The following is a 24,005-nucleotide window of genomic DNA, read 5'->3' as shown; positions in this document are numbered from 1 at the left end:
CTGTATGACAAACTCTACGTGCATCCACCTCACTACAAATAACTCAATTTCGTTTCTTTTTATGGCTGAGTAATATTCCATTGTATATATGTACCACACCTTTATCCATTCATCTGTCAATGGACATTTAGGTTGCTTCCATGTCTTGGCTATTGTGAACAGCACTGCAATGAACATTCAGGTGCATGCATCCTTTCAAATCATGGTTTTCTCTGGATATATGCCCAGGAGTGGGATTGCTGGCTCATAGGGTAGCTCTATTCTTTTTTTTTTTTTTTAATAGATTTAATTAATTAATTAATTAATTAATTTTTTGGCTGTGTTGGGTCTTCTTTGCTGTGCGCGGGCTTTTCTCTAGTTGTGGCGAGCGGGGGCTACTCTTCGTTGGAGTGCAAGGGCTTCTCATTGTGGTGACTTCTCTTGTTGCGGAGCACAGGCTCTAGATGCACAGGCTTCAGTAGTTGTGGCTTGCAGGCTCTAGAGCGCAGGCTCAGTAGTTGTGGCGCACGGGCTTAGTTGCTCTGCGGCATGTGGGATCTTCCCAGACCAGGGCTCGAATCCGTGTCCCCTGCATTGGCAGGCAGATTCTTAACCACTGCGCCACCAGGGAAGCCCCGGTAGTTTTTTTTTTTTTAACATCTTTATTGGAGTATAATTGCTTTACAATGGTGTGTTAGTTTCTGCTTTATAAGAAAGTGAATCAGTTATACATATACATATGTTCCCATATCTCTTCCCTCTTGCGTCTCCCTCCCTCCCACCCTCCCTATCCCACCCCTCTAGGTGGTTACAAAGCACCGAGCTGATCTCCCTGTGCTATGCGGCTGCTTCCCACTAGCTATCTATTTTATATTTGGTAGTGTGTATATGTCCATGCCACTCTCTCACCCTGTCACATCTTACCCCTCCCCCTCCCCATATCCTCAAGTCCATTCCCTAGTAGGTCTGTGTCTTTATTCCCATCTTGCCACTAGGTTCTTCATGACCTTTTTTTTTTTTTTCCTTAGATTCCATATATATGTGTTAGCATACTGTATTTGTTTTTCTCTTTCTGACTTACTTCACTCTGTATGACAGACTCTAACTCCATCCACCTCACTACAAATACCTCCATTTCGTTTCTTTTTATGGCTGAGTAATATTCCATTGTATATATGTGCCACACCTACTTTATCCATTCATCCGATGATGGACACTTAGGTTGCTTCCATGTCCTGGCTATTATGAATAGAGCTGCAATGAACATTTTGGTACATGACTCTTTTTGAATTATGGTTTTCTCAGGGTATATGCCCAGTAGTGGGATTGCTGGGTCGTATGGTAGTTCTATTTTTAGTTTTTTAAGGAACTTCCATACTGTTCTCCATAGTGGCTGTCTCAATTTACATTCCCACCAACAGTATAGCAGGGTTCCCTTTTCTCCACACCCTCTCCAGTATTTATAGTTTGTAGGAAGTCTCCTCCACTTTAAAAGCCTTTTCCGTGTCCCTGAGCAACCTGTCTATAACTCTATTGCAGCACTTGTTTCATTTTGTTGGGATTTTTTTTTCGGGAATGCCCAATCTCTTAGCCTTCCAGCTCCTTGGTCAGGGACTTCTTTATGTCCCTAGAGCCCATCCAGAGGTTAGGCAAAAATATATGGATGTGGCCTTGGCCCATAAATACTATTTTTTTCTTCTCTCCTTCTCTAGTTACTACTATTCTCTGACTCTTCTTTATAGTTTCCATTAACTGAGCACCTCCTATGTGCCTGGTATCTTTACACATTAATTTATTTAATCCTCATAATGACCTAATGCTCATTTTACAGATGAGATAACTGAGCTCAGTGAGGTTAAGTAACCCATCCAAGGTCACAAAGTCAGCAGGTGCCAGAACTGAGATTGGCCAGCAAAGTCCTCAGAATTTGGTTTGTTTATTTTAAGAATCTTTTTATTATTATTTTTAAATGCGATTATCAGACCTCTTAGTTGTAACTATTTCACATAGAATTTTTAGTTAGCTTTTGACTTACCTGCTGCTTTTCTTCATATATGTATGTATGTATATATAGATATATATAGATATATATATATATAATCTTTATTGAGGTATAATTTATGTACTAAGCAATTCACTTAAAGTGCACAATTCAATAGTTTTAGTATATTTACAGAATTGTGCAACCATCGCCACAGTCAACCCTAGAACATTTTCAATACCCATTTGGAGTCATTTCCCATTTCCCCCCAAGACTCCCAGCCCTAATCAACCACTAGTGTACTTTGTGTCTCCTTAGATTTGCCCAGTCTGGACATTTGATGTGAATGGAATCATACATTATGTGGTCTTTTGTGACTGGCTTCTTTTACTTAGCAGAATGTTCTCAAGGTTTATCCATGGTGTAGCATTTATTGGTACTTCATTTCTTTTCATTGCTGAATAATATTCCATTAATATTAATGGAATGGAATAATAATATTCCATTGTATGGATATTGTATGGCTATACCATAAAATACCACATTGTATTTATCCATTTATCAGTTGATAAAAATTTGGATTGCTTCCACTTTGAGGCTATTATTAATAACATTACTATGAACAGTCGTGTACAAATTTTTGTATGAACACGTGTTTTCAACTCCCTTGGGTATATGTATATCTAGGAGTGGAATTGCTGGGCCATATGGTAACTCTGTGTTCAACCTTTTGAGAAATGCCAGACTGTTTTCCAAAGCAGCTGCACCACTTTATTTTTTTTTAAATTTTTGGCTGTGTTGGGTCTTTGTTGCTGCGCGCGGGCTTTCTCTAGTTGCGGCGAGTGGGAGCTACTCTTTGTTGTGGTGCGCGGGCTTCTTATTGCGGTGGCTTCTCTTGTTGCGGAACACGGGCTCTAGGCGCACGGGCTTCCATAGTTGCCGCACGCAGGCTCAGCAGTTGTGGCTCGTGGGCTCTAGAGCGCAGGCTCAGTAGTTGTGGCACATGGGCATAGTTGCTCCGAGGCATGTGGGATCTTCCCCGACCGGGGATTCAACCCGTGACCCTTGCATTGTCAGGCAGATTCTTAACCACTGCGCCACCAGGGAAGTCCCTGCACCACTTTACAATCTCAACAGCAGTGTGTGAGGGTTCCAATTTCTCCACATCCTCCTTTTTTTTTTTTTTAAATTTACCATTTTAATCATTTAAGTGTACAGTTCAGTGGCATTAAGTACACTCACACTGTTGTGCAAGTATCACCACCATCCACCTCCAGAACATTTTCATCTTCCCAAACTGAAACTCTGTTCTCATTAAACAATAATTTCCCATTCCCCATCCTCCAAAAAGTTCAGTACTTGTTATTATCTATCTTTTTTTAAAATAATGTGTTTATTTATTTTAAAGGTTTTTTTTTAAAAATTAATTTATTTATTTTTGGCTGTGTTGGGTCTTCGTTTCTGTGCGAGGGCTTTCTCTAGTTGTGGCAAGCAGGGGCCACTCTTCATCACGGTGTGCGGGCCTCTCACTCTCGCGGCCTCTCTTGTTGCGGAGCACAGGCTCCAGACACGCAGGCTTAGTAGTTGTGGCTCACGGGCTTAGTTGCTACACGGCATGTGGGATCTTCCCAGACCAGGGCTCGAACCCGTGTCCCCTGAATTAGCAGGCAGATTCTCAACCACTGCGCCACCAGGGAAGCCCTATCTATCTTTTTTTATTATAGCCATCCTGGTGGTTTTACTTTTCATTTCTCTGGTGACTAATGATGTTAAACATCTTTTTATGTGCTTATTGGCGATTTGCATATCTTCTTCAGTGAAATATCTGTTCAGATCCTTTGCCCATTTTTAAATTGGGTTATTTGTCTTTTTATTATTGAGTTGTAAGTGTACTTTATATATTCTAGATTCAAGTCCCTTATCAGATTTATGATTTGCACACATTCTCGCCCATTCTGTGGGTTGTCTTTTTACATTCTTGATGGTATCCTTCGAAGCACAAAAAAAGTTTTAATTTTGATGAAGTCCACTTAGATTTTTTTTTTTTTTCCATTGCTCGTGCTTTTACTGTCATACCTAAGAAGGCTTTCCCTAACCCAAAGTCATGAAGATTTACTCTTATGTTTTCTTTTCGGAGTTTTATAGTTTTAGCTCTTACATTTAAGTCTATTACCCATTTTGAGTTGGCTTTTATATATAGTATGAGGAAGGGGTCTAAGTTCATTTTGTCACATGTGGATATCCAGCATCATTTGTTAAAAGGCTATTCTTTCATTATTGAATTGTCTTGACATCTTTTTTGCATATCAACTGACTATAAATGTGAGGGTTTATTCTGGAGTCTTAAGTCCATTCCACTGATCTATATGTCTGTTTTTATGCTAGTACCACACTGTCTTGATTATTATACTCCAACTTTGTTCTTTTTTTTTTGGACACTGTTGTGCTCCTCTGGGTCCCTTGCATTTCCATATGATTTTTAGGATCAGCTTGTCAGTTTCTGCAGAGAAGCCAGCTGGGATTTTGATAAGGTTTGTGTTGTAGATCAATTTGTGGAGAAAACCCTCATTCTTAATCAAGACATCATGCCATCTATCAATCCCAATGCAAAAGGAGACAAAAGGAGCATACCAGAGGAGGGAGAGAAAGTGGTCATGCATATGGAGCCAGTAGAAATGAATCCAGATGTGGTGAGGTCCTAGGCCAAACAAGAGGCAGAATTTGGAAACACTGAATTCTTCCTTATCAGATACATCTTCCATTAATCTGATTTCAGTCCATAGACTGAAGACGCTATGGCTTCTTCCTTCCCAAGATCATTCCTTCCTTTTCCCTAAGTTCTCTTCCAAATACCCAGAGGTTATGAGAATGCCTTATATGCCTTGATTGGTGGGATTTAATCAAAACTCCCTGCTGAAAAGACCCAGGTCTCAATAATAGAAAGAAATTAATCTCATCCCCACCCCTCTTTCTGCAGTAGGAAGTGTTACAGCTCCTTCTTGGCAAGTTTTGGAGAAGTTTGCCCACCCTGGGGTCTCTGTTCTAAGGAGACCCACATTTGGAGGGTGTGCATGGCTCTCCAAGGGTGGTCTGGGGTGTGCAGGGGTAGGGAATATGGCTGCAACTCTCTTATAGTCTCCTGATCTGGTGAACTCAGTTGGACCCAAAGCATCTTGCTATAATCTGTACCTTCTGTACTTCAACCAGACCATCTTTCTTGCTAAGAGCTGGTGAGGGAATGAGGATGTGAGAGGTGGGGGTATAGGCTGGAGGAGAAGTGAGCTTAATTCCCTCCTAGTGGGTGGGAAAGGATGATTGAAATTGCTCATTTAGCAAACGATTTAGCCTGCTATAGAAAATCCTATTAAATGACAATTCTTATCTTAGTCCCTGGCTCCTGGGAAGAGCAGCTTTGGGCTTTGTGAAGACCATAGTGCACAGTCTCTTCTGAATCCGGTCAAACAATCATCACCAATAAGACATTAAAAGCCAGAGGCAGGGAAACTTCACCAGGTTTCCATGCCTCTTCCCACCCCTTCACCCTAGTCCCTTACATCATCAGTCAGTTATCTGGTTAGCTGAGCCTGTTCTTTGCCCATTGTAATATAAACAGCAAGCATTTCATGGGTCCCCATTAAGCAATGTGATCAGCATCAGTTACTCTGGAAGGTCGTGATTTAAAATCCTGTCTTCAGTTGTGATTCGGCTTTGTCTGGAGCCAACGTGATAATTGCAGTGACATCCAAACTAATGGCACTCCAGATGTGGGGCCTTTGCTCCCAGCTTGGGTTTGGCCCCGGGGAAAATTCACCCTCTGCCAAGGGGCTGATCACTGTACTTTGTTCTGAAAAGGAGAGTTTTATATGTTTTACCAGGGCTCAGAGAGTGATGACTAGATCTGCCTTGCTCTGCCCTATAGCCTTAGGGTCTCTGGGCATGTAAGAGGGTGAGACTACAGGAAAGTACAGGGACATAGGAGACTATCAGCTCCTGAGGGCAGGGAGTTTAGTCTGTTTTGTTCTTTGCTGTTTCCATAGAGCCTATAGACTACCCGGCACATAGTAGTGGCTCCATAAATACTTTATGAATGAAGGACTAGAATCCCAGGATGGTCCCTTCAGCCAGCAAGTCCTTCAGTTTGCAAGTTTAGGTATAGTTCCCTGGAAGACAAGGAGAGATTTTTGTATTTAGTGGTGATCTTTCTAGCCTGAAGATTTAGTAATTGCCCCATGTGGGCTGGTAGTCTGAGATGCAAGCATTTGACGTTGACAGTCTGGTGGGTTTCATCTTTCTCTCTAAACTATCCTTACCCCCACCCCCAGACATGCTGGTTAAGGATGTTTTTTTCCAGAGCCACACAGGTGGTTCCTTTTCTTCCTCACCTTTCCTAGCTCCTCCCTTGGATAAGAAGCAACTTAAAGCTACTTGCCAAATCCATTTGTCAATTTTCAGTTATCATTTAGTCTATGTCTCACCATCATTTGACTTAGTTCATGGCACCCTTCTTTTGGAACACTTTCTTCACCTGGCTTCCTGGGCACTAACACGCTCATGGTTTTCCTCCTGCTTTCCTGGCAGATCCTTTCCCTATCTTTATGCCTTCTACAAGTTCAAGTCCCAGGGATATATCTTTTACCCATACTCATTTCTAAGTAATTTTCTCTAGCATCAAGATTTAAATACTTTCTATACTGATGGCTATATCTCTAGTTTGGACCTCTCTTTTGAACTACAGACTCAGATGTCTAATGCCTACCTGACATTTCCACTTGTATATCTAATAGCAATCTCAAGCTTGGTATGTCCAAAAAAATTTCTTGATTCTTTGACCCTTCTAGCTTGCCATTCCCTGCACAATCCTAGTGGCATCTCCCTTTACCTGGTTGCTCAAGTCAGATACCTAGGGGCCATTCCTGACTCCTCTCTTTCCCTCAGTCCCCACATTCAATCTATCAGTTAACTCTGTAAGCTATGTTTTCAAACTATGTTCTGCATATGACCACCTCAAATTAACTTTATCATTACCATCCTGGTTCAAGCCATCATCCTCTTTCACCTAGGTTAGTGTAATTACTTCCTAACTGGTCTCCCTACTTCCACCCCTACTCCTTACCTCTTCTATTTTAAACTCAAGAGTCAGAGTAATCTTTTAAGAAGATTAAATTACGTCTCCCTTCTGCTCAAAGTTGTCCAGTGAAAAGATGCTCAGCCTTATTATTCATCAGGAAAAATGCAAATTAAAACCACACTGAGGTACCATTATATACCCACCAGAATGCTAAAATTCTGACAACACTAAGTGTAGGCAAGGATGTGGAACAACTGGAACTCTCATTCACTGCTGGTGGGAATGTAAACTGGGAAATGCCCTTAGGTAAACTGTCACTCTCTACTAAAGTTAAACATATACTATTGTCCAATAATTCGACTCCTAGGTATATACCCAAGATAAATGAGTGCATGTGTGGACAAAAAGACATGTACAAGAATGTTCGTATCAACCTTATTCATAATAGCCCCAAACTGGAAACAACCCAACTGTGCATCAACAGGAGAATGGCCAAATAAATTGTGGTATATTCATTCAATGGAATACTACACAGCAGTAAAAAAGAATGAACTACGAATACATGTAAACTGATGTTGAGCTTTTGACAGGAAAAATAAATTTCTGTGGTTTTAAGTCACCAAGGTATAGAAATTTGTTATGGCAGTCATAGGAAACTAATATACTTATTATGGTTTCACTCCTTATGATGGGTATAGAGTTTCAGTTTTACAAGATGAAGAGTTCTGGAGATTGATTGCTCAAAAACAATGTGAATGCACTTAACAATGCTGAAATGTACATTTAAAAATGGTTAAGGTGGTAAATTTTATGTTATGTGTATTTTACCACAATTAAAAAAACATAAGGTAAGTAAAATACAAAATAAAAATAAATAAAGAAAAAAGGCTGCACATAATCTCATCCCTGCCTACCTCTCCAAGTAGCTTTGTCATTTACATTGTTCCAGGGTCACTGACCTTGAGCATATCAAATGTGCCCTCATGTCAAGATCTTTGCATTTGCTGATCCCACTGCCTGATAAACTCTTTTCTCTAATATTTCTGCATGGCTCTCCCCTCACTTCATTCAGGCTCTGTTTTTTGTTTTTTGGTTTTTTTCTGTTGCTCTGCATGGCTTGCAGGATCTTAGTACCCCAAGTAGGGATCGAACCTGGGCCCCCAGCAGTGGAAGTGCAGCGTCCTAACCACTGGACCACCAGGGAATTCCCCAGACTCTGTTTTAATATCACCTTAAGGAAGACTTCCTGGGCCACCACATCTAAAATATGCACCATTCTATTACTGGTTATTCTGTACCTTGTTCTATTTTTCTTCAAAGCACTTTTAAAAAATAAATTTTTAGGGCTTCCCTGGTGGCTCAGTGGTTAAGAATCCGCCTGCCAATGCAGGAGACATGGGTTCGAACCCTGGCCTGGGAAGATCCCACATGCTGCGGAGCAACTAAGCCCGTGTGCCACAACTACTGAGCCTGCGCTCTAGAGCCCGTGAGCCACAACTACTGAGCCCGCATGCCACAACTACTGAAGCCTGAGCGCCTAGAGCCCATGCTTTGCAACAAGAGAAGCCACAGTGATAAGCCCACGCACCACAACGAAGAGTAGCCCCCACTCGCCGCAACTAGAGAAAAGCCTGTGTGCAGCAACGAAGACGCAGTGCAGCCAAAAATAAATAAATTTATTTTAAAAAAATTACAAAAAATAAAATTTTAATCTTATAATAGTTTTAGATTTACAGAAAAGTTGCAAAGACAGTACAGAGTTTCTATATACTGCACACCCAGTTTCCCTTCCTGTTAACAACGTCTTACTTTAGTATGGTACATTTGTCACAACTATTGAGCCAATATTGATATATTATTATTAACGAAAGTCCATATTTTATTCAGATTTTCTTAATTTTTGCCTAATGTCCTTTTTCTTTTCCAGGATACTGCAGTCTATTTAGTCATCATGTCTCCTTAGACTCCTCTTGACTATGACACAGTTTCTCAGACTTTCCTTGTTTTTGATGAACTTGACACTTTCAAAGTATTTGTCAGGTGTTTTGTAGAATGTCCCTCAGTAGGGATTTGCCTGAGATTTCTTGTGATTAGATTAGGGTTATGGGTTTTGGGGAGGAAACTGCAAAAGTAAAGTACAATTCTCATTACATCATATCAATCAGAATGACTTATTACTGTTGATGTTATTATTGATCATCTGGCTGAGTTTAAGTTTGCTAGGTTTCTTCACTGTAAAGTTACTCCTCCTCCCTTTCCCTACTGTACTCTTTAGAATGAAGTCACTATGTACAGCCCATACTTAATAAGTGGGGAGTTGTGTTCCACCTCCTTGAAGGTGGGGTATCTACATAAATTATTGGGAATTCTGCAAGAGAGATTTGTCTATTCTCCCATGTTTATTTGTTTATTCAGTCAATTCTTTTAAATCAGTACTCATGTATACTTATTTTTTACTTGGGGTTATAATCCAGTAATACTTTATTTTGTTCCTCAGATTGTTCCAATTTTGGTTACTGGGAGCCCTTTCAAGTTGGCTCTTATGTCCCTTTGATATACTTCCATCATTGTGTTTCTATTTGAGTCCTTCCTTTCTTTCTGGTACTGCAAGATGCTCCAGGCTCATATTGTATATTTCCTGCCCCATCCCTAGAATCAGCCATTTCTCCAAGGAACTCTGGTTTCTTTTATTACAAAGAAGTTTCACTACCTGAAATTATATTATTTCTTAGCTTTCTATTTGTATCTTCCACTAAAATATGAGGTCCTTAAGCAGGACCTTTTTTGTTTCTTCACTGCTATATCTCTATTACCTGCAATAGTATCTGGCACATAGCAGGATGTCAATAAACGTTTAGTGAGTGAATGAATAAATGAGTAAGGCCAAGTAGTATACCTTTTTATACATGTATTCTTTTTTTTTTTAAACTTTTTAAAAAATAAATATATTTATTTTATTTATTTATTTTTGGCTGCATTGGGTCTTCATTGCTGCGTGCGGGCTTTCTCTAGTGTCAGTGAGCGGGGGCTACTCTTTGTTTTGGTGCGCGGGCTTCTCATTTCAGTGGCTTCTCTTGTTGCAGAGCATGGGCTCTAGGCACGCGGGCTTCAGTAGCTGTGGCACGTGGGCTCAGTAGTTGTGGCTTGCGGGCTCTAGAGCGCAGGCTCGGTAGTTGTGGCACACAGGCTTAGTTGCTCCGCAGCATGTGGGATCTTCCCGCACCAGGGCTCGAACCCATGTCCCCTGCATTGGCAGGCGGATTCTTAACCACTGAGCCACCAGGGAAGCCCTATACATGTATTCTTCATGGCGCTTTGACACATAAGAATTTGATTAAAGGATAGATGTATAAATGGATGGATATATAGATGTATGAATCAAAAAATGAATGAATGAATGACTAAAAAGTTGGATAGATTATTGGATGTATGCATGAATCAAGAAAGAGATGGAAGTTGATATTACTACTATGCACTCCAGTTTTTCATGATAGAAACTGGGTGGTGGGGGCCTCATTCTTGATTCCTTTCACACTTTCTTCTCCCACATTCAGTCAACCACTAAGTCCTGCCAATTTTACATCTCAAATACTTCTTAAATCCTTTTCCTGTTTTTTAGTCCAACCGCTATTGCCCTAGAGCAGGCTCTCTTCATCTCTTGCCTGGATGCTGCTATGGCCTCCTAAGTCATCTGCCTTCAGCCTGTTCCTGCCCCCAACACCATCCACTTTCCAGCCAGAGGGCTCATATAAAATACGACTTTGCCCGTGTCACTCCTCTGCTTAAACCTTCAGAGTAAAGTCAAAAATCCTTAGCACCTACAATGACATGAACACTGGCCATCTCTCTAGCCTCTCCTCTGCCGTTCTTTACCTTGCACTGATATGTATGCCTCTGAAATATCAAACTGCTGGTAGTTCCCACCAGGGATCATGCTGCTTCCCTGTTCTGTCCTTTGCTCATACTAGTCCCCCCTGCCTGGAATGCCCTTTCCTCACAATCCATAGCTCAAAATTCTTACCTGTTTCAAGGTGGAAAGCATGTAACTTTGTAGTTGTGATTATGCTTATTAGCAGGCCCAAGACTAGAGAGCGAAATTTAAGGAAAGTTGTGCAAGTGAGAGTAAATTGATCTTTAAATTTTGTGCTCTAGGTAGCTCACTCGACTCACCCTGTTCCCTGTCCTCATCTCTTCTCCTAGATTGGGAGCTCCCTGAGGGTAAGAACTTTGTCTTTTATTCCTATAATCCCTAGCACAGTGGCAGGTGCTCAGTAAATGTGGGAAGGAGGAAGGATGAGTTAGAGGTCCACTGCCTGGGCCTTCAAATCCAGACTCTGTCTCTTACTAGTATGGGAATTTGAACAAGTTCCTCTGTGTTCCTCAGTTTCCTTATCTGTTGAAAAGAAATAATAATAATATCTCCACTATAGGATTGTTTTTCCATGTTAAGGGAAATTATCCATTTCATCAAAATTTAAAATTGATTGACCTAAAGTTCTTTACAGTATTCTGTTATGATTTTAAATTTTCTGCTATATCTGCCGGTATGTCCCCTTTAAATTTTTTTGATATTGTTTATTTATGCCTTCTCTTTTTCTTGATTGAGCTTATCAAAAGTTTTTATCGATCTTCTATAGTATCTCTATTTCCTAATTTGTTAAAATTTGGCTTTGTCTTGTGATTTCTTCTTCCTACTGTCTTTTGGATTAGTCTGTTCTTTTTTAATTTCTTGAGTTGGATGCTTTTTTCCAGCTTTTGCTTTTTTTATATAAGCATTTAAATCCACACATTTCCCTTTAAGTATCACTTTATCTGCTAATCTTCATTTTGATTTAATTTTTGTCCCATGAGTCTAGAAGCATTTCCAAATGCATGGGACCCTTGTTATCTTTTTGTTGTTAAGTTCTATTTTGATTAAAGAAAGTGGTTTATTGATTTTTAAAAGTATCTGATGAGATGTACTCTTCTGTCTAGTATGTGATCAGTTTTTTAGATGTTCCATAGGTGCTTGAAAGGATAATCTTTGGCTGCCTCATAGGGTATTGTGAAGATAAATATTAGATAATACCTGTAAAGCCCTTAAAACAATACTTAGCACTTAGATCTCGAGAAGTAGTGGCTCCCATTGTTTTTTTTTTTTTAATAAAAAAAAATAAATTTATTCATTTTTTGGCTGTGTTGGGTCTTCATTGCTGTGCACGGGCTTTCTCTAGTTGCAGCAAGTGGGGGCTACTCTTCATTGCGGTGCACGGGCTTCTCATTGTGGTGGCTTATTTTGTTGTGGAGCACAGGCTCTAGGCACACAGGCTTCAGTAGTTGTGGCGTGGGGGCTCAGTAGTTGTGGCTCGTGGGCTCAGTAGTTGTGGCTTGCAGGCTCTAGAGCGCAGGCTCAGTAGTTGTGGTGCATGGGCTTAATTGCTCCACGGCATGTGGGATCTTCCCGGACCAGGGCTTGAACCCGTGACCCCTGAATTGGCAGGCGGATTCTTAACCACTGCGCCACCAGGGAAGTCCCCCATTGTTGTTTTGTTGTTATTGTTGGTGGGTGACAGTCTTAGCTGTTGCTCTGTGTGTCACTAGGTGCCCTGGGAATTAGGGAAATTGAGCCCTCTCCTGCAAGTCAGTGCTCTACAGTTAAGTATCTGCACTGGCTATAGGGTCGATTAATTTTTGACACACACAGAAAACACCACTCAGCTCATTATAGTAGAAACAGTTCAGAGTTTGAGTCAGACTGACATGCACTGGGGTCCTGGCGTGGCCCCTCCCTAGCTGTGTGACACTTCCCCTCCCCCAAACTCCTCTTTCCTTACTTGGGTATGATCTTGGACTTGCAGGGTTGTTCGGAAGATTAGGTTAAATGCTTTCAGCATAGGGCTGGATAAAAAGTAGACCTTTGATAGTGTTGGTTTCTTTTCCTTTCCTTTTACTGAGCCTGCAAGGAGAGAGAGGAAGGGAAGTTAGAGCTGTAAGGTTACAGCTGTCTCCACTCTCCTTTCCAGGACTTCTTTCCTTAGAAAGCCTAATTTTCATCCATGCAAGGCTGCACTTCTCTGATGCTCCTCCCCAGGGAGCAGCTTGAAACCAGCCTGACTGAGGGAGAGGGAAGAATAAGGGAAGAGGATGTTGACATATGCAAATCAGCACCCAGCCTCCTGCCAAATTAGTGTGACACCTGCTTGGATAGAATTTTCCTTTTATCTCCTATCCGGAGCGGGCCAATTAATTTTTCAGGCTACCAGTTATCCCATAGATGACAGCTCCTCAGACCCTCAGTGAGAGCAGGGTCAACCTCCTTGGCTGCCACACAAACTTGGGATTTGCCTTTGCCCTTTCTAGGGTCCCCAGGTAGGCTGAATATCTCAGGGACATCTCTGTCTTGCCCTCAGCTTTTGCTTCGCTTCGCTCAACACCAACTTTGACCTTTCCTATTTTCTCTCCTTTAAGCCTCAGTCCCAGTGTGCAAAATGGGTTGGTTGGTTTTCCTACTTTTTTTTTTTTTTTTTTTTTTGGTTTTCCTACTTTTGAATCCAAGGAAGAGGAGGCACGAAACACATGGAGGGCAGAGCTAAAGGGGGCAGAATAAGGGAAGCCTGGACAGGGGTGTTTCAAAAACAGTCTCAGACAGAGAATTCCCTAGCAGTCCAGTGGTTGGGACTCTGTGCTTTCACTGCTCAGGGCACGGGTTCAATCCCTGGTTGGGGAACTGAGACCGCGCGGCCAAAAAAAAAAAAAGAGACCTCAGACAGAGATAGTCACTTTGCCTCCATTCTCGCCACTGCCTTTAGTACCTTTGCCTCCTGTCATCCTGTCATTTCATCCGTCCCATTCTAATTCCCACACATAGCTCGGACAACATTCATTTACTCTGCTCCTGCCTCGAGGCTATCAGAGAAAACCACAGAACTGTGCTCATTGGCTCCAGGGTCTGATATCCAGTTGTGGTCAGGCCTCCAATGTCCCCTGGTTATCTTTTTTGTTTTTTTTTAAATCTATCTATTTATTTATTTATTTATTGGCTGCATTGGGTCTTTGTTGCTGTGCACAGACTTTCTCTATTTGCAGTGAGCGGGGGCTACTCTTTGTTGCGGTGCGCGGGCTTCTCATTGTCGTGGCTTCTCTTGTTGTGGAGCACCGGCTCTAGGCGCTCAGGCTTCAGTAGTTGTGGCACGTGGGCTCAGTAGTTGTGGCTTGCGGGCTCTAGAGCGCAGGCTCAGTAGTTGTGGCACATGGGCTTAGTTGCTCCGCGGCGTGTGGGATCTTCCCGGGCCAGGGCACGAACCCGTGTCCCTCGAATTGGCAGGCAGATTCTTAACCACTGCACCACCAGGGAAGCCCCCTTGGTTATCTTTGTAATCATCCCCAGCCCTTGATCTCTTTCATTCTTCTGCTATGGGTATTTGGGCTTGTTTCCAGTTTCAGCTGTTATGAATAAGGTTGCTATGGATATTCTCATACACTTCTTTTTGTGGACATATATTTTTCTTTTTCCTGGGTAAATATCTAGGAGTGGAATTGTAGGTTATAGGGTAGGTGTATACGTGTATGTTTAACTTTATAAGAAAGTGCCAACAACTTTCCAAAATGGTGTACCAGTGGGGCCCTTATTAAAGAGCAAGATCCCTGGGCTCTGTGCTGGACTTACTGAATCAGAATATTCCAGGAATAAAGGAGAGACAGCTGTATTTTTAGAAAGCTCCTTCTGTAATTTTAATGCAGCTAGTTCATTAATTGGCATTTGGAAACCACTGGACAACACTAAGAATCTTTACTTTCTTGTTTTCCATTCCCTCCTCAGTAAGTGTAATTCTGGCTTCCATGTTCACCATGTATCATGCTTGTAAATAATGAAATAGTTGACTAACAGTGATTTAAGAAGTAAGAACATTTATTTATCTCATATAACAAGAAATCCAGAGGTAAGTAGCTTCAGGTTTGGGTAATTTCACCACTCAGTAATACCATCAAGGGTCGAGGCATTGGAGAGTTCCCTGGTGGTCCAGTGGTTAGGACTCGGTGCTTTCACTGCTGTGGCCCCGGGTTCAATCCCTGGTTGGGGAACTAAGATCACACACACATACACACAGACAGAAAGACACACACACACAAAGATCCGGGCTTTTCTCATTTGCCTTCTCATTTGCCAGGGTGTTTGTTCCATTCTTGAGCTTGTCCCCCCCCATAGTCCTACGACGGCTGCCACAGCTCTGAATAGCATGAGCTCATATACAACTTTCAAGGCGGGAAAGGAAGGGGTTGAAGATATCTATTGTATTGAAAAGGAAAATCTTTTCCATAAGCTTCCAGGCTTATTTCCAAGTCCCTTTGCCCAGAACTAGGTCACTTGTCTATCCTTGGGTTTAAAGGAGTGGGGGAAGGTGTACTGAGAAATTATCCAGCCTCCCCTGTAGTGGGAGGTAGTCCTTGTAAGTAGGGAAGAAGGGTGGGAAAATAGCTTTGGGGTAAATAATTAACAGTATCTCCCACAAGACCTCACTACAACTGCTCTTTTGGTCACCTTAATTGCTAGATCCAATGACTTCTCTTCAGTTTTCCTTGTACTTGACCTCTCTGTAATGTTCTCCATTGCTGGCTCCCTCTTTCTTGAAGCTCTTCTTTTGTTTTCTGCTACATCTCTCTACATCTCACTTCTCCTTGGACTCCTGTCCATTACCTTTCTCCTCTTTTTGGTTGGCATTACCCTGGGTTTTTAACCAGACCCTGTCTGGATACTTCTGAGCTTCTAAACCAAGCAATCCACCCTAACCATGTGACTAAGACCTAATGAGAGCTGTTTGTGGCCTACCCCTTGAATCTTTGTATTTGGCCATAGGCTTCCTTTCTCCCCTATAATCATGATTCTCCCTCTGCTATCTATCTGTGTCTCTTCTCTCCATTACAGAGCTATTGCTCTTGATAATGTTCTTACTAGATTTTACTTAAGGACAGAATTTTTTTTTAAAGTTATTTATAACTTCCCACAGGGTAGGTCCTGGAACTGAACGGCCCATTGTTTTCAAACACTCCTGGGATTTTCGAATAGAAGTTGAATTGCTCCACAAAATTAAGACAAGATGTATTTGGAGTCCCAGAGTTTAAAAGATCAAGAAGAGAGACACTAGAGTCAGTTGAGAGCTGGGTGATGGAAGAGTTGAGAAGGACCGTCCACTTATGGCTGCACAAGAGAATTTGGATAGACATGTCTAGACCTGACTTTTCAAGTGAAATGATGTAGGTTGTGACCCCTCTCTGTGACTGCACAAATTTTTATGTAAAACTTCTGAAGCTACCATGTAAGTGTTGTGACTTGATTTCAGACAGGCATCAGTGAGGGGGCCAAGGTTTATGAGGCTGGCAGTGTGGACAGCGCCACATCTGAGTCACACCCAGACTATTGAAGTCTCTCTCTGATCTCTTAGCCTCTGACCTGAAACTGCTTCCAGCCCACCCTCCATGGAGCTGCCAGAAAGATCTAAGACACAAACCTAGGTCATTTCCTTGTGGGATCTTACCCTAACCAGGGATTGAACCCTGTGCCCTGTGCAGTGGGAGCACAGTCTTAACCACTGGACCGCCAGGGAAGTCCGCTTAAATCTTTTTTTAAATTTATTTTTCTTTAATTATTTGGCTGCACCGGGTCTTAATTGCGGCTCGAGGGATCTTCGTTGCTGCTTGTGGGATCTTTAGTGGCGTGCGGAATTTTTAGTTGCGGCATGTGGGATCTTTTAGTTCTGGCACGTGGAATCTTTAGTTGCAGCATGCGAACTCTTAGTTGCGGAATGTGGGATCTAGTTCCCAGACCAGGGATTGAACTGGGACCCCTGCATTGTGAGCGTGGAGTCTTAGCCACTGTACTACCAGGGAAGTCCCCTGCTTAAATCTTTTAATGACTCTCTAGTTAGTGTTTTTCAAACCTGGGGCTCATGGATCACTGTGGATGTATTCTCAGGGGTCTTCAGTACCCTTTAAGAAATGTATTATTTGGGACTTCCCTGGTGGTCCAGTGATTGAGAATCCGCCTTCCAATGCAGGGGACACGGGTTTGATCCCTGGTCAGGGAACTAAGATCCCACGTGCCACGGGCAACTAAGCCCGCGTGCTCTAAAGCTTGCGCGCCACAACTAGAGAGCCAGCATGCCACAACTACTGAGCCCGGTGCTGCAATGAAAGATCCCGCATGCCGCAACGAAGATCCCGCATGCCACAACTGAGACCCGATGCTGCCAAATAAATGAATAAATAAATAAATATTAAGAAAAGAAATGTATTATTTAATTTCAGGATTAATTTTTAAAAATGTAAGCGTAGTCTGTAATACCCAGATGACTACCTTATAGCCAAACACTTTGAGATTTTAGTGTTGGTTTGCACTTGTATTTATTGATTGGGTTGGTGAGAAGTGATCTTCTGAAATGCCAGCATTTAATTTTTTAAAAATTTAATTAATTAATTAATTTGCATTGGGTCTTCGTTGCTGTGTGCAGGCTTTCTCTAGTTGTGGTGAGTGGGGGCTACTCTTCATTGCAGTGCATGGGCTTCTCATTGCAGTGGCTTCTCTTGTTGTGGAGCACGGGCTCTAGGTGTGTGGGCTTCAGTAGTTGTGGCACACAGGCTCAGTAGTTGTGGCTCATGGTCTCTAGAGCGCAGGCTCAGTAGTTGTGGCGCACGGGCTTAGTTGCTCTGGGCATGTGGGATCTTCCCAGAGCAGGGCTCGAATCCATGTCCCCTGCACTGGCAGGCAGATTCTTAACCACTATGCCACCAGGGAAGTCCCCAGCATTTAATTTTTAATGCTGTAATTATTTTTATCTCATTGTTCAAAGATATATCCTCAGCACCCAGAACAGTGTCTGGCACATTGTAGGTGTTCAGTAAAGATTTGTTGAATAAATGAATGAAGGAAGCATCTCAAACTGGTTTCTGATATCCTTGGGGATTCGCTACAGTTTGAGATCTCCTTAGCATGGCATGTGAGGCTCTTCACAAGCAAGCTAGGAATACTCAACTGGTAATTTTACCAGACAGTCTGGGCAGGATGTGGAGGCGTAGTCCTTTTTAGAAAATAAAAAAGCAAAAGTATAAAGGATTTATGTACATTCTGACAGAGCAGACATGATATGAAAATTACTTGCAAATATAATGCAGATGGCATTCAACTCCTCATGCAAATGATTGTCCTGTCTTTGGAAACAACTGCTGGGGCATTCACTAATTTGTCTGTGATACTGGCAGTAAATCTTTTAAGGGCTTAGGATGCAAGTTGCTTTGGTGGGGATGTGTGTACACTGGGGAGGAGGAGGTGGTGGGAAGAAGTCTCTTAAATGTCAGTGTGGTGCTGTAAGCCTGAAGCTTAGTATGAAGCTTAATACAGTATGCAGCTTAATATGAAGTTATTCTTCCATGATATTCCAAAGACTAGCCTTTTGGATTCGGCAGAGGGTGTGGGGGCAATGAAATGCAACTCCTTATACCCTTTCAACTCTTTGGCAACCTCACATCTTCTGTCCCACCCATCTCACACTGCCCAAGCTCTGGTCTACTGGAGCAGAGAGTCAGAAATCCCTGGCCTCAGGTCCTCACCATGAGGACTGCAGAAGAGCCTGTGATAAGAGCTCTTGTAAATCATGTCTGAGGGAGGTTAAGAGCATGATGTGGTGTTCTGCATTTCCTAATCTCATGACAAGAGAAATTTAGCTGAATTTCTGCTAGACCTATTTGAAAAAGATGGTTGGTTACAAGAAGCATGGGGGCTTTCTGAGAAATATAGCTGCTTAATTTCAATGCCAATGATGCAGTATCTCACTAAGTTGGAAGCTTACTTGGAAATCTAAAGGAAAAAAATGTCAACTGTGATTTTTTTCATTATAAAACCTGTTCTTCCCTGTTCCTGATGTAAAAGGAAATTTTTGGTTACACAGACTCTTCTACAATGATTATAACAATGTTGGGCAAGTGAAATAAAAGAGCCTCTAGTAGATACACTTTGAAATAACTCAAAATCTGTTTTTTCTCTGACACTTTGCTTTGCAAGCAGACCTGGGTTCAAATTCCCACCTCCCGGATACACAAACTTGGGCAACTTACTCAACTTTTCTGAGGCTCAGTTTCCTCATCTGTAAAATAGGAATAAGAGTAGAAACCTCATTAAGTTGCTAGCAGGGTTAAATGAGATAATGCATGTACTTAGCATAGTGCCTGGGTCATAGTAAGCATTCAGTAAAAGTAGTTATTTGCAGTGGTCATCTGTGGATTTGCTGCCTAGAGTCCATTCACCCTGCATCTGCTAGCTGTTCCACATTTCCTTCTGGTGAAACATCATTCTCTCCTCAGTCCGTGTTGTTCTAGTGAAACTGACTCCACCCTCAGCACCAGGAGTAGAGCCCGTGACTTAGGTTTAAACCAATCAGACGATTCCATCCTCCAGGCCACAGTGATTGCTTAAAAAATGGGGCCATACATGGAGTTACCATATGACCCAGCAATTCTACTCCTAGGTGTATACCCAAGGGAATTTAAAACAGGTCTTCAAATAAAAACTTGTATAGGAATGTTCATAGCAGCATTATTCATAACAATGAAAAACGGAAACAACCCAAATGTCCATAATGTGATGAGTGGATAAACAAAATGTTGGTATATTCATACAAGGGTAATATTATTCAGCCATAAAAAGGAATGAAGTACTAATTCATGCTACAACATGGATGAAACTTGAAAACATTGTGCTAAGTGAAAGAAGATAGGCCATATGTTATATGATTCCATTTATATGAAATATGCAGAATAGGCAAATCTACAGGGATGGAAAGTACACTAGTGACTGCCAGGGATTGGAGGAAGGGAGAATGGGGATGATTGCTAATGGGTTTGGGGTTTCTCTTTGAGGTGCTGAAAATGTTTTGGAATTAGATAGTGGTGATAATTGTACAACATTGTGAGTACGCTAAAAACTACTGAATTTCATACTTTAAAAGGATGAATTTTTAGTAAGTGAATTATGTCAATTAAAAAAAACTAAACTTGGGACTTCCCTGGTGGTCCAGTGGTTAACACTACGCCCTTCCACTGCTGGGGGTGCAGGTTCCATCCCTGGTTGGGGAAGTTCCTCATGCCACGCGGTGCAGCCAAAAAAAACCCCCCAAAAACAAAAAACACTAAACTTAAAAAATAAGGGGGGCTTCCCTGGTGGCGCAGTGGTTGAGAATCTGCCTGCCAATGCAGGGGACACGGGTTCGAGCCCTGGTCTGGGAAGATCCCACATGCCATGGAGCAACTAGGCCCGTGAGCCACAACTACTGAGCCTGCGCGTCTGGAGCCTGTGCTCCGCAACAAGAGAGGCTGCGATAGTGAGAGGCCCGCGCACTGCGATGAAGAGTGGCCCCCACTTGCCACAACTAGAGAAAGCCCTCGCACAGAAACGAAGACCCAACACAGCCAAAAATAAATAAATAAATAAATAAATAAATAAATAAATAAATAAATAAATAAACCTTATTAAAAAAAAAATAAAATAAGGGTACATGACTCAAGCAGGCCAATGAGAGCCAATATGACTCAATCCAATTATTTAGAGCTATAAGGGTAGCAAATTAGTTTCCTTCTTGCAGGTCTCCAACTTGAGAGAATACAGGGTCTGAACCTGCTGACCTGTCTTGCTTTGTGTAGAGCCTGAGACTGAATTATCCCACCCAGGTGATAGTAGAGCCAAGCCATGGAGAGATATCAAGACCTGGTTATACACTGGAGTTTGTCTGTGACCTTCCTGGTTTTAGAACTGAAAGTCCTGTGTCCCATGTTGGTCACCCTAGTTGGAGCTCTAAATCTACCTCTGCTTGACACTCAGGACTCTGCCTGTAGACTCTCCACGTACGTGAGTCAATAAATTCCCTTTTTGTTTTAGCAAGTGTCATGGGTTGGGTTTTCCAGAGGCAGGAACTGAGACTGAGTTCAGGGTTCCAGATGTTCATAGGGAACAATACCTATTAAAGGAAGGAGGCAGAAGAAGATTGGGTGGAGGAAGAAGTCCTTCACCAATCCAAGAGAGAGCTCTGGAGCTAGTATTGCCCTTCAGAGAGTCCCACACTGAACCAAAATGGTTCACCAAAATGGTGGGCCCACTATACTCTTCTTTGTTTCTTTTCACCTGCAAACTTACAGTCATCCTTCAAGTCTCAGTCTAAATGTTACCTTTTGGGGGAGTCCTTTCCTGGAGCCATCAGTGCTGTTAAAGTCCCATGGCATTTGGAGCATATGTAGCAATTTGATTAACTAGTAATTGTTTTTTTGTTTTATGTTGTCTTCCTCAATCTTCTAGCTTCATGAAGGAAGGGGCTGTTCTGGTTAGCTATTTCTAGGTAACAAACTACCCCAAACCTTAGTGGCCTAAAGCAGAGGTTGGCATAGTAGGACCCATGTGCCAGATCCAGCCTACCACCTGTTTTTTTGGTTGTTGCTGTTGTTTTTAAATTAATTAATTAATTAATTAATTAATTAATTTTTGGCTGCATTGGGTCTTCGTTGCTGCACGGGCTTTCTCTAGTTGCGGCGAGTGGGGGCTACTCTTTGTTGCGGTGCACAGGCTTCTCATTGAGGTGGCTTCTCTTGTTGCGGAGCACGGGTTCTAGGCACATGGGCTCCAGTAGTTGTGGCACACGGGCTTCAGTAGTTGCGGCTCACAGGCTCTAGAGTGCAGGCTCAGTAGTTGTGGTGCACAACTCCTGAGTTGTGGGCTGAGTTGCTCCGTGGCATGTGGGATCTTCCAGGACCAGGGCTCGAACCCGTGTCCTCTGCATTGGCAGGTGGATTCTTAACCACTGCACCACCAGGGAAGTCCCTCACCTGTTTTTTTTTTTTTTTTTTTTTTTCACCTGTTTTTATATAACTGAAAAACTAAGAATTTTTTTTTTCACATTTTTAAGGGGTTGTAAAAGAAACCCCCTAAACAAGAACAATATGTGACAGAGATGGTACATGGCCCACAAAGCCTAAAGTATTTACTATCTGGCCCTTTATAGAAGAGGTTTGCCAAAACAACCATTTTGTTACATCTCATGATTTTGTGCAACAGGACTTCAGGAAGGGTTTAGTTGGATGATTCTTCTGCTCTATGTGATATTGACTGGCACCGCTCATCGGCACTCAGCTAGAAATTGGTCTGGTCTAGAGGGTCCAAGAAGGCTTCACTCACATGTCTGGTACCTTGGCAAGTCAGCTGGAAGCCTGGGCTCAGCTGGGCCCCTTGCCATACTGTCCCTCCCTCAGAGTGATTGGACTTATTAAAGAGTGGCTCAGGTATCCAAAAAACCAAAATGGAAACTCTGAAAGATGGGGTTTATAATTGAAGAGTGTCACTTCTTCTGTACTCCATTGGTCAAAGCAGTCACAGGCCAACCCAGATTCAAAGGGAGGGGAAATATAACCCACCTGTCAATGACAGGAGTGCAGAAAAGTTGAGGCTTTCTTTAATTTACTTGAGGACTAAGTCAGCTCACTCACCATATATTGCCAGCTCTTAGCATACCACCTGGCTTATGAACTCAATAAATTTGTTAACTAATGGATATACTCTGGTAGATAAAATCTGACCTATTTGTAATATGAAAATATCAGATTTGCAGATAGATCAAAGCTGAGGTCTAACTGGACTCTTAGAAGCACTCCATTCCACATGTTCCATTTTGGGGCTACCATGGGTCATCTCTACCATGCCGCATCTCTCAGAGTATTTGAACTTCAGTTTCCTTTTTGGTTAATGATGGACAATGTATCCTGCATCTCACAGGATTCCTATGAGAATTAAATGGTATAATGAATGCAAGAAAGTGATATAAACTGTAAATTTCTGTTTAACATTAGGTTGTCATTATTATCATTGTTCCCCAGGATGAGGAGTGGACAAGGCCAGAGCCCCTAGATCCCCAGCCCTGGAGAAGGACCCCTTAACCTTACCCCACTCTTCAGCTCTTACCCCTGCCAGTTCCTAAGGAACACACATTAGGAGGGTTCCCATGGCTGTGCAGTCCAGTTCTAGCCAGGGAAGATTTATTTCCCCACAGTGGCTCTAATGATGGTTCGATGGGTCTCATAATTCCATAATGATCTTGGTGCCAATGCCTCCCACCCTGGGCATCTCTGCAGAGGCTATGGGGAAATGGGAAGCCACACTAGGTAAACAAATAAGAATGATTAGTTGCATGTGACCAGCCCCTTGACACCTGAGCTGGCCTGTTGTGTGCTCCAACATATGGACTAATAAAGACACTGCTGAGAAAAACCATTCAACTTGTCACTCTAACCCAGCTCAGAAAATGCAGTATTCTTTTCCCCAGAAGAACCTCCTTGAAATCCTCTGTCCCAGAGACACTGCCATACCTTTCATTTTTTTGTGTCTCATTTTTGACTGGAAGGAGGATTTGTCTGCCTTAGTAATACCTCTTCTTCCAACCTTTCCGCAAAAGCTCCTATAGAGTCTGGGCATGATGTATAATATGTGTGTAATATGTGTACGTCTGAGAGTGGGATAATTACTTAGAATATAAGTAAGGATATAAAGCCGGATCCCCTGTGTGAGTCTATAAGTACCCACATGTGTATATGTGTGTGATTTAACTTTGCCCAGCTTCTAGCACAACATCTGTGTAGCCAACAGGCATGGAAAAGAATAGTAATAGCTAAGAACTATTCAGCACTTACTGTGCCAGGCACCGGGCTGAATGCCTTATACATATTATCCCATTTAATCTCCATAACAATTACTGAGGTGAGTACTAATATTATCTCCGTTTTACAAATAAGGAAACACACCTCTAACATTGGTTAAGGTTAAAGCAACTTGCTTAGCTAGTGAGGGGCAGTCAGGACTTAAAACGTCTGTCCAATTTCAAAGCCTGTTCTTACACTGCTCTACAACCCCAATTCTAGGCTCTCTGCTGACAACGATATTGGATTTGATGATCCAACGTCCTGTGACATGCCACG

The 24,005-nt window shown here is 42.2% G+C and overlaps 1 protein-coding gene across 2 annotated transcripts in view; it reads left to right on the top strand.

The window, feature by feature from the left end:
* The window catches only part of SIL1 (SIL1 nucleotide exchange factor), a 313,911-nt gene that overhangs the window by 21,447 nt on the left and 268,459 nt on the right, over positions 1-24,005 (top strand). Inside the window, exon 2 of one of the 2 annotated variants that reach the window (XM_059917198.1) lies at positions 11,181-11,246. The exons of the other annotated variant lie outside the window; for it this stretch is intronic. The gene's annotated coding sequence lies outside the window, so the exon portion shown is untranslated. The remainder of the gene's footprint in view (positions 1-11,180; positions 11,247-24,005) is intronic. 2 annotated transcript variants of the gene reach the window in all.

Source organism: Balaenoptera ricei, chromosome 3 (genome assembly GCF_028023285.1).
Source record: "Balaenoptera ricei isolate mBalRic1 chromosome 3, mBalRic1.hap2, whole genome shotgun sequence".
Lineage (NCBI taxonomy): Eukaryota > Metazoa > Chordata > Mammalia > Artiodactyla > Balaenopteridae > Balaenoptera > Balaenoptera ricei.
Note: the sequence above shows the minus strand (reverse complement) of the source record. Positions and strands in the feature narration are given on the sequence as shown.